Source organism: Anser anser (assembly GCF_964211835.1).
Source record: "Anser anser genome assembly, chromosome: 7".
NCBI lineage: Eukaryota > Metazoa > Chordata > Aves > Anseriformes > Anatidae > Anser > Anser anser.
In genome coordinates, this window is record NC_139727.1 from 25357374 (window position 1) to 25366693 (window position 9320).

At 41.1% G+C, this 9320-nt stretch overlaps 1 long non-coding RNA gene across 4 annotated transcripts in view; it reads right to left on the bottom strand.

Moving 5' to 3' along the window:
• Positions 1-3814, bottom strand: part of LOC310902756 — a 47983-nt gene extending 44169 nt beyond the window's left edge. For 3 of the 4 annotated variants that reach the window (XR_014586961.1, XR_014586962.1, XR_014586963.1), the window contains exon 1: positions 2395-3814. This is a non-coding gene — a long non-coding RNA (uncharacterized lncRNA). The remainder of the gene's footprint in view (positions 1-2394) is intronic. The other variant, XR_014586960.1, reaches the window with a different exon arrangement.
• Positions 3815-9320: the final 5506 nt, after the last annotated feature.

Below are 9320 nucleotides of genomic sequence, written 5' to 3' on the forward strand. Positions count from 1 at the left end.
GACATTCCCACACACTAATGAAGGGCAAGATCTCAGATGCAGTGCTGTCTACACCACTGCCTGCTAGCTAGTACTAGTTAAGTTGCATTGCCAAGTAGGAAAATGTCTAACTGTCCTGAACAATATAGGGAATTAGAATAGTCTGCCATGATGATAGCAACATACTATCTAAAGCTTTGCCACTTCCATGATATAAATATTTTCTGTCTTCTGAGTGAAAACACACACTACAACTGTAGTATTGCATCTGTGGAATAACTGGTGACACTACCTACATTAAAAACTAGTTGTACACTAGAGGTGGGGTATATACTGGATATACTCTACCTGTATTTAAATGTGCCATTCTATGATTACATCAGTCACTCTCATAATTAAAACTATTTTGGTGGGACTTTCTTTAGTTTTAAAACAGAGAAAATAAAAGCCAAAGTAATTTCAAGTGCAGGGATTTTTTTTTTCTTTGCAGGTGCTCCTCATCACAGCTTGGCACCAAATAGGTTAGAAGGAATTTCTGACTGCACTTGTTTTCTCTCCTTCAGGCCCGTGAGATCAAGGTGGACTTATACAAGTGCATATTCATTTGCTGTGTCTTCTGCTACTGGTCATGATTAAGAGGTTTCCACTCCCTGGATACTTAACCCTATTCCTCTGACGGAGTTGCACTCATCTCAGCTCTTCAAATGATTACTACAGAATGCAGTTTGACTCTATAAAAAAAGTCTAGTTAAAAATAAGTATATATTAAAAAAGTAGACCAACTAGCAGAACTGAGATGACAGGAACTTTTGGAGAGAAGAAGGTTATAACACATAGTTAGATCAGGTACTTCTTAAAGGACTGATTTGCCCCTCTCACTGTGTCCTGAAACCAACTAGTCTTTGGGTGAACAAAAGCCTTTTTGTGCAGGGTTTGTACATTGCCTTCCTCCTTATGTTGACTGGGGCTCTCAGGTGCTATTGTGATAAAAATAATTATATAAATAAATAAAAAGAACATGAATGAATGGAAGATTTATATAATTCTTTGAAGTAAAGTCTACCTTGATTTTTTTTTCAGCCTAAATATTACTATATAGCCAAGCTCCTCTCCCTCAAAGCACGGGACGGATAAATTTTGTAAGTAGTCATGAGCATCTGCCTAGAGCAGGGAGTTCTTTAAGATTTACTAAACCCTTTCTGGGCTTTGGGTGCTATTGAGGCATACAAGTATTAATAAAGATAATTTGATTTTCAGATAGATGCAACTTAACTGCTCACAATCCTCTTGCTTCAGTCTGCCACAACTGCACAAATATTTTGAACATTTATAATGTTTGCAGAATTTTCCAGTCTCCTCCTTTCCAAGAGGATATTAATTAGCAGATAGGGAAAAGCAGTAAAAATTCCTCCTTCTCAGGCCAGGCTGACTTCCCACTCAAAGCTAGTGTTGCTAATTGTCTTTGAAATTATTTATGTTTCACCAGTGTCTGAAGGCCTCAGTGTAAAGCAGAGCTGGGTTGGCCTGGCATTACATAAAACTCAGAGACAGATTCTGTCCTGAAGTGCTTTCAGTCTAAGTAGGTAAAACAAACAAACCACACAAGAGGAATGCAAGGGCTGAAAATAAAATCGACTTGTCTAAGATCATACACTAAGTCAGGAATGCACTAGTCTCACTTGCATAACTATTACCAGTAAAGTCAGCCATATTTTTTTTCAAAAGAAAAAGCTATTCAGCATGATGGTCAGTTCCTGCCTCTGTCTCCACTGTAGAAAACAATTATTGGTGCCTATTAATTGTGACACTTGACAATTACAAGGATTTAAGAAGTTTTAATTGCTGGTTCTTTCCCACTGTGTAAAGAACTGCAGTTGAAAGTCTGATCTCTCTTTGGAGGGACAATGTTGGCAAGAGAGTTTGTGCTTGTTTCACATTTAACTGGCTCCCTATCCTCAGCACTAGATGCTCAAATGCTTCAAAGACATGGCTATGATGTTCAGTAACAACTATGGCAGCATTCAAACAAACCTTGTACTCAGAAGAGCACAATACAAGAGGCTTCTTCTCAGAAATATCCCGTTACATACACACTCATTTTCAACTGAGACTGAATTAGTCAAAACCTATTCAATGTACTTACGTTAACACTACAAATCCCTTTGGATTGCAAATCAGATCGGCAGAAACAGGAAGAAAAGGCTAGCTCAGACATTAGGAACAATTCAGGCATCCAAGCTCACAACAGTTATGACTCAATCTGGCTTGATTTCTGGTAGGCAGATTAAAATGCATTGTTTGTACCAAATAAAGCATGACTAACAGTATCCCCTTTGTCTGCCTCTTGCACCATGCTGCTGCTAGAGCTGTAGGAGACAATCCCCCCTACTGGTGATACACACAAAGAGACTTTACCTTCACTTTGCTGCTCTTACAGGATTTTGTAGTGGGGCAAGTCTGGGTCCAGCGATGCAGAACTGTTCAAGTAGCTCTCTGCTTCCCTTTATCTGACCAAGTCCTAGGTCAGTATGGTGAGGTCATTGCTGGATTGTTTCTATTCTTCAAGCTCCTCTAATCCAAGCATTTTATCTAAGAAATAACAAAGTTTTCTTAGTAGCTCAGTTGATGAATTACATCCTAAGGAATGCAACTCTGACCCCTGCGTTATTATTATTTTTTTAAATTTTGTTTTATTCTTAGAAGAAGAGCTAACAAGGCTAGTTTCCTCACTGTAGGCCACATGGCCGTAGGAGTGCATTATCATTTCTTTGACCCACTGGGCAGGATGCTGTCATCTTTGTGAAACAATAGGGACATTCTTAATTTAGACTGAAAAGCAGCTTAATAGAAATTCAAGTGATGTAATTTAGGGGAAACAAACTCCCTTCTGTTTGTCTTGTTTCTGTATCCACTAGGTCAAGAGAAGATTTTAAAAACATCTGTAGGTAACCACTGCATATATATTATACTCATTATTTTATATTATACTGCATATAATAAATGTAGCCTTTACTTCTGAGCCCAGCTTTAGTTCAGGTGAGACAAAAATGCTCAGAAAATAAAAGTTACAGGCCTATGAGAACACAGAAATTAAATGCCTAGAAAACACCAGAGTTGAAGTAGTGCTTGGCGAGGGACCAAGCTATATCTTGAACTAGGACTGAAAAACTTGGTTACCTGCTTTAACTCCCAGTGGATTCTGAAGTCCCACTGCAAGGCTTTTCTTTTTCCTTATTCTTTCTATTTTAATGAGCTAGGGACATATATACCAGGGCATTACTGTATGGCATAAAACTACCTGTATGTTTGATCCTGGGACCAAAGAAACTGAATTCTTGCTGAGCTCATCTTTGGGAAGACGTGCTTTTCCTAAGCCTTGTATTGGTCCCTCCCTTCCCCCTCAATACAGAAAGCTGACAATTGTGCCACCTATCACTGCATCGCCTCACTACACCTCCTCCTGGGACACAAAACTTTAGCCTTTCTAGCTTCCAAAGTTTCATTTTAACAGGATCCACCTAACTCATTTTTTTCCCTACTTACGTTTCAGAAACTCAGACTACAAGAACTCATCATTTAGACAATGCAGAATGCCTCCAGCTGTAATGTAGCACATAGACTACTTTAGAAAATGTAATTATTGGGTTGGAGTTTTCATCACATCTCTGAAAACATAATCTCTTATAATTTGAGATTTTACTGTGCTACCACCTACTAACACACTGACTGAAGTGGAACTGCTCTTTAGTCTCACCATGATTAACATCTGCCACAGAAGATGTAAATTCCCTAGCAGCTGTAAGCTACCATTAGCGCAAGGTTGAATTTTCTCTTCTCTTCTCTTCTCTTTCTTTCCAATCAAATAATGAGGAAAAATAAGAAGCAGCAAAAGACATGAGAGGCAACATCATTTTCCACTTTTCCCTTCTTCTTTTCCCCTTTCCCAAACACAAGAGATTTCTTATTCTTTCAGAATTTGCTTTTGAAACTTTAATTGCTGAATGGGAAGTTTGTTACAACTTTTTTTTTTCTCTTCCTGTACTTTGTGTAGTCTATCACATTTATACTACCTTAACTACAAAGTCTACACCCTGCACCAATAGGTACTTCCTAAAATATAATTCATACTTTATGAAATATTTGCTGTAGGTCTAAAGAGAACTGACTGACTGCACAATCCCAACAGCTTTTTCTACAAGGCAGGGTAGGTATATAAAAATACCTTCTTTCTTGACATCATGTTTCCAAGCAGGCAATTCCACAACAGTTTTAATCAGTCATTCATGGCAAACAATCTGGTAGAACTTATGGTTGCCAACTCCCAGATATTTAGGGAATTGTTTTTTTTCCACTCCACCTCTCCCATAACTCTCTCCACTGGGATCTCCAAGTTTACACAAGATAACCTGAATTTCCTGCTGTGTTTCCAGTCCTCATATCATCAAAAATTGCCAGAAAATTTTGAGAACGCAATGCCTAACATCTTGGTTGTTTTGTGATCTTCTTTATTTTAAAACTAATGTCCAATTCTGGTGGAGGAAAGGGGTTATGTGGAAAACAAGGGGTTATGTGGAAATAGAGAAGTTTGTGCCCACGCTGTAAAGAACCTTCTATCCATGCTACGAAACATTATTTTAGTGGATATCTTAAGGTATTGATTTGTTCTAGTCATAGACAGATCTTGATGCTTCTCAGCTGCTTCAAATCGAGTAAATGATGATATACAAAAAGTCATGACACACAAAGCAAATATTCAGCTGAATCCGTTTCTGGATTTGAGAGATCTACTTTTGTTATTGTGTCCTCAGTTTCAAATACTCCTAATTAGCAGCTGTCTCCAATCTTTTAATGAGCCTGTACTATCAGTTAGCACTGAAGCCACATGCTGCTCAGATAGCCCTTCTCATTTTAATGGGAGTTAAATTAGGGTTTAACTTTTACTCCTCTCCCGGGTTTCTCAGCTGTGAATAATCCTCACAGCTCAGTGATTTTGTCAATACTCGTTACCTGTGCCTTGCTGTGAAATCGCTGCTACCTGTCCTAACATGCTCTTTGGACCAGCTGACAACTGTCTAAAAGCAAAATGAAAGGGAAAACAGCAACAAACTCTCCTACACTTAATTGTGTAGTGCTAAAAACAAGTTACATCATCAGCTTTAATAATTTTCAGGGATTAATTAAAGGATAACATTTGCTGCAAAGGAGTTTATGTGGCAATAAATAGCTTTTGTAGCTGATTAAATGCCAAAGCAAAACTGATCAAGGCAACTGATAATTACAAAACCCATTTAGTGCCTTGAATAGATCCCCTCCATAGATGCAAGCCATAATGTATGACAGACCAGCAGCAGAATAATGAAAAGCAGGAGTCTCCTTATCTGTGCAGAGCTTGAGTAGACAAATGCATGAAAATGCTACTCGTAAGGTTCAGCCCCAAATCCAGGTTGGTCCTCACCTTCCAAGAAGCAGACACTGACAAGATACAAAGGAAAATAATGACTTTGCAAGGCCGCGGAGCCTCGGCAGAGCCCTGCCATTTACTGCCTGCTCCCGGAGGGCGCCTCTGAGCAGCGCTGAGGCGGCTCCTGCTGGAGGGCGGGCACCGCGTGCTGCCTGGCGGCCCTCGGGATCGTTAACGGCCGCTAACGGTCGTTAACAGCCAATAACGGTCGTCAACGGCCGCGCTCCGCCTCGTGCTGCCTCGTGCCGCCTGCCCTCGTCTGAGCGCGCAGAGCTCGGAGCTTCAAAGACAAGCGAGGGCCAGCTGTGCGTGTGATTTTGAGGCCTTTTATCGTTCTCTCATTACTACTTCAAGCGTGAAGGTTGAACCCTCGTGGCTGGTGCTGAGCCTTGGAGATTGTTCGTGTGGGTTTTGGGGGTGTCTGAGCCGGTGCCAGAAGGTGCTGGGTGCTGGCAGCTGCCTGCCCCTTGGGCTGTGGGGTCCCTGGGCTGGCCGGTGTCTGCCCTGCCGGCTGGTGGTGGTGTGACTGGCTTTCTGCTGCGGGTCAGGGATGCTTTTCCTGCTCAAGGGGGAAGACCACAACGTGGCAGGCTCTTGGGGGCAGGGGCTTCAAATCTCTTCCATGATGTTTCTATTTCCTTGGTGTTTCAGTGGCAGCTTCAGGAGCAGTGGCCGTACCCCATATTAGAGCCAAAAGCACTGCCCCAGGGGATCTTTGAAAGAATCGTTAGGGAATCAAATCAAACTGAGCTAAGGGGGATGGGTGATGGCAAGTGCGTAGCATGCCCCGTGCTCTTCCTTGTCGTTCCCTGACAGCACACAAGCCCGTGTAAACTGTCATGGTGGTTTTTTTTCCTTTTTTTTTTTTTTCTTCTCCACTCTTCCTGCTTTGTTCATTGCCCTGATTTTCAGCTGATAAGTAATAGGCACAGCCAAAGAGTGGTGTAACTTGTGACTGCAGGAACACACAGTTCCGCATTTTATAAACAATAATTAACTACTGCTGACTGTACCAGCTGTGAGAAGCCCGAAATGCTGATCACATCTTGCAGCTTTTACCAGGGCAGCAGAGAAATCAGAAGTATCAACTTTGAATTCTGCCACACCGGCCTTTCTGGCTTGCAAATTAACTGATAATTTAACTGATAAGATGCTTAAGAGGGTGAGCATTAAATTAATTCTAAACAAAGACTGGAGGGCAGGGACTGACTGTTGGCTTGGCTGGTATGCACAATGCTCTTCTGTGCAGTCTGTTGTAAAGATAATTCTCTTCAATTGGAGTATGAGCAGTATTTTGACTTTATGCAGAGACAGGAACCTTGCTGCTGATAATACAGGTCTCCAAAGCTCCAAAATGAACATGATCAGCACCTCAATGCTTGCAGTACGGTGTACAAGATTGTTGTGTTTCGTGAGTGATGATAGAGGCACCAAGGATGAACAGTTGCAAGTGCCCTGGAGCGTTTTATAATTTAGACTGCGTGAGGGATGTGGGCAGCATGTACAAACAGATCAAAGGCTTTAGGCTTTTTTGTAAAGCCACAGTTGTTTACACAGAGTCAAAAGTTGATTTTGTTCCTAAATGAAGCATTTCTGATCGAGATGAGATACAGGAATCAGAATGTGTTGCTTTCTATGAGTTGATATCTTTTTAACATCTTCCTTCTCCGGCTATAGCAGAGATCGTATACCAGTTGACTGGATTTTTTTTTTGAGCTCTGTTTACTAACTTGCAAAAAACAGATTTGAACATCTGCATGAACTATCCCCCGTGGCTTATCATTAGTTTGCTACTTAAATTCTTTACTTCTAGGACACCAGACTGTGATTGATAATTAAATCGCCATAAATGTGGCATGAGTCTTATGAAATGAGGTCAGAATATGTAAATGTATCTGGAGAGAATAATATTTATTCAAAGAGAATAACATAGACAAACAGTAACAAAAAACATACCACAGCTAACTCATTGATTCAGGTACTGCTGGTATACTGGTAAGTATTTCTGCTTTCTTGGTGGAGTATCTAAGCAGCCAGTCTGCATAAACTATGAAATGTAATTACTCTGACATGGGAAACCTGTGGCAGGCATTTACAGTGTAGCATCATCCCTGAAAAAGCCCCTGGAACAAGGGTGTATTGGAGACACAGGCAAAATGTTCAGATAGCTCAGCTATTTCTGAGCCTCTGGCTGAGCTGCAGGTTAGTTCAATTTAGCATGGTACTGGGACAGCCCTTTGGTAGGATGCAGTATATTATTACTCTTCCTTTCCCCCTGTTTCAAAACTCCATGCCTCCCTATACTTCCTGCACTTTCTGTATGTGAGTCTGAATGTATGGGTTTGAAGATGCTGTTCTCTGGATCCACTTCATTTCCTCATTTCAAAAAGGAAATTGAGCAGTAAATATTTTCCTTTAGCATGTGGAATTCTCCTCTTAGCACTCTGCAAATCTTCATCTGAATTCTACTCAAGAAAAAAAATACTGCAGGCCACCATCTGTAAGAGTATATGTTGGTTGTTTACTTGCTAAATTAATGACAGACACCCAACACTGAGTTTTGTCAGCTGTCTGTGTGATGTAGAGCTAAGAAAATAGCACAAGTTTTGAGTTCATGACCTTTTTAAGGTTTGGTGGTATGAAAGGGAGGAGAACCTAACAAAGTTTAGATCCATGTTTGAGCTCCCTAGTGTAATCAGGCTTGGAGTAATTTGTTGCTTCCACTATTCCTTTATTCCATTTAAAGTATTCAATAATTGGCATGGTTTAGCATTAGAATTTGTATAGTCTTGTACATATTTAGATACTAAAATGGATTCTAAGTGGCAGCTCTTTAGTCAGTGTAAATTGAGTCTTATCCCTGTTGGTTAAAGCTGTAGATCTGCTATGTTTCCATAGAATCTCACAATGTTCGTTTATGTGGAAGCTTCAGATCTTGAAAACCAGTCATCCTATTCAGCTGTACATTCCTCCTGTTTATTTTAATGAGATCAGTGGTGCACCAGTCGTGAGATTATGGTAGTTCCTCCTTAATCCTACTTGCTTTATAAGGTCTGTATTTCTTTTTCTTATTTTACAAAGCATGGCCCTAAGTCTTTACCACACCTTCTACTGCACAGAATTCAAGCCTTCCTCTGAAGATAGATTCCCCTGCTCCTGCCTGCTTCTGGTACCAGCCTTTATAGTTTCTGAGTATCTTACTATCTTTATAAATCTGTTGTGAGATGAAGTGATAGTATTCATTGTACCTTGCTCTTCCTCTGTGAAAGCAGTGAAAAGACAAGTCTTTATAATTTAGTTTCCTGCAATGAAGTGTCAGAAAACTATTTTTATACTTACTGCCATGAAAATTAACTCAATTACTCAAAAATACTTCAGTCTTAAGTGATGGACCTCATAGTCTTAACTGCTTCCAACCAGTTCCGATAGAGACTTGTTTTACTGAAATTGTGCTTTGTGAGGTATAATGCACTTCACTTTCCTGAACATGAGCCAGCAGTGTGCCCAGGTGGCCAAGAAGGCCAATGGCATCCTGGCTTGTATCAGGAATAGTGTAGCCAGCGTCCCCCTGTACTCTGCTCTGGTGAGGCCGCACCTCGAGTACTGCGTTCAGTTTTTGACCCCTCATTACAGGAAGGATGTTGAGGCCCTGGAGCGTACCCGGAGAAGGGCCATGAAGCTGGTGAAGGGCCTGGAACACAAGTCCTGTAAGGAGTGGCTGCGGGAACTGGGGTTTAGTCTGGAGAAGGGGAGGCTCAGGAGACCTTACTGCTCTCAACAACTACCTGAAAGGAAGTTGTGGGGAGCTGGGGGTCGGCCTCTTCCCACAGGTAACTAGTGATAAGACTAGAAGGAATGGCCTCAAGTTGCGCCAGGGGAG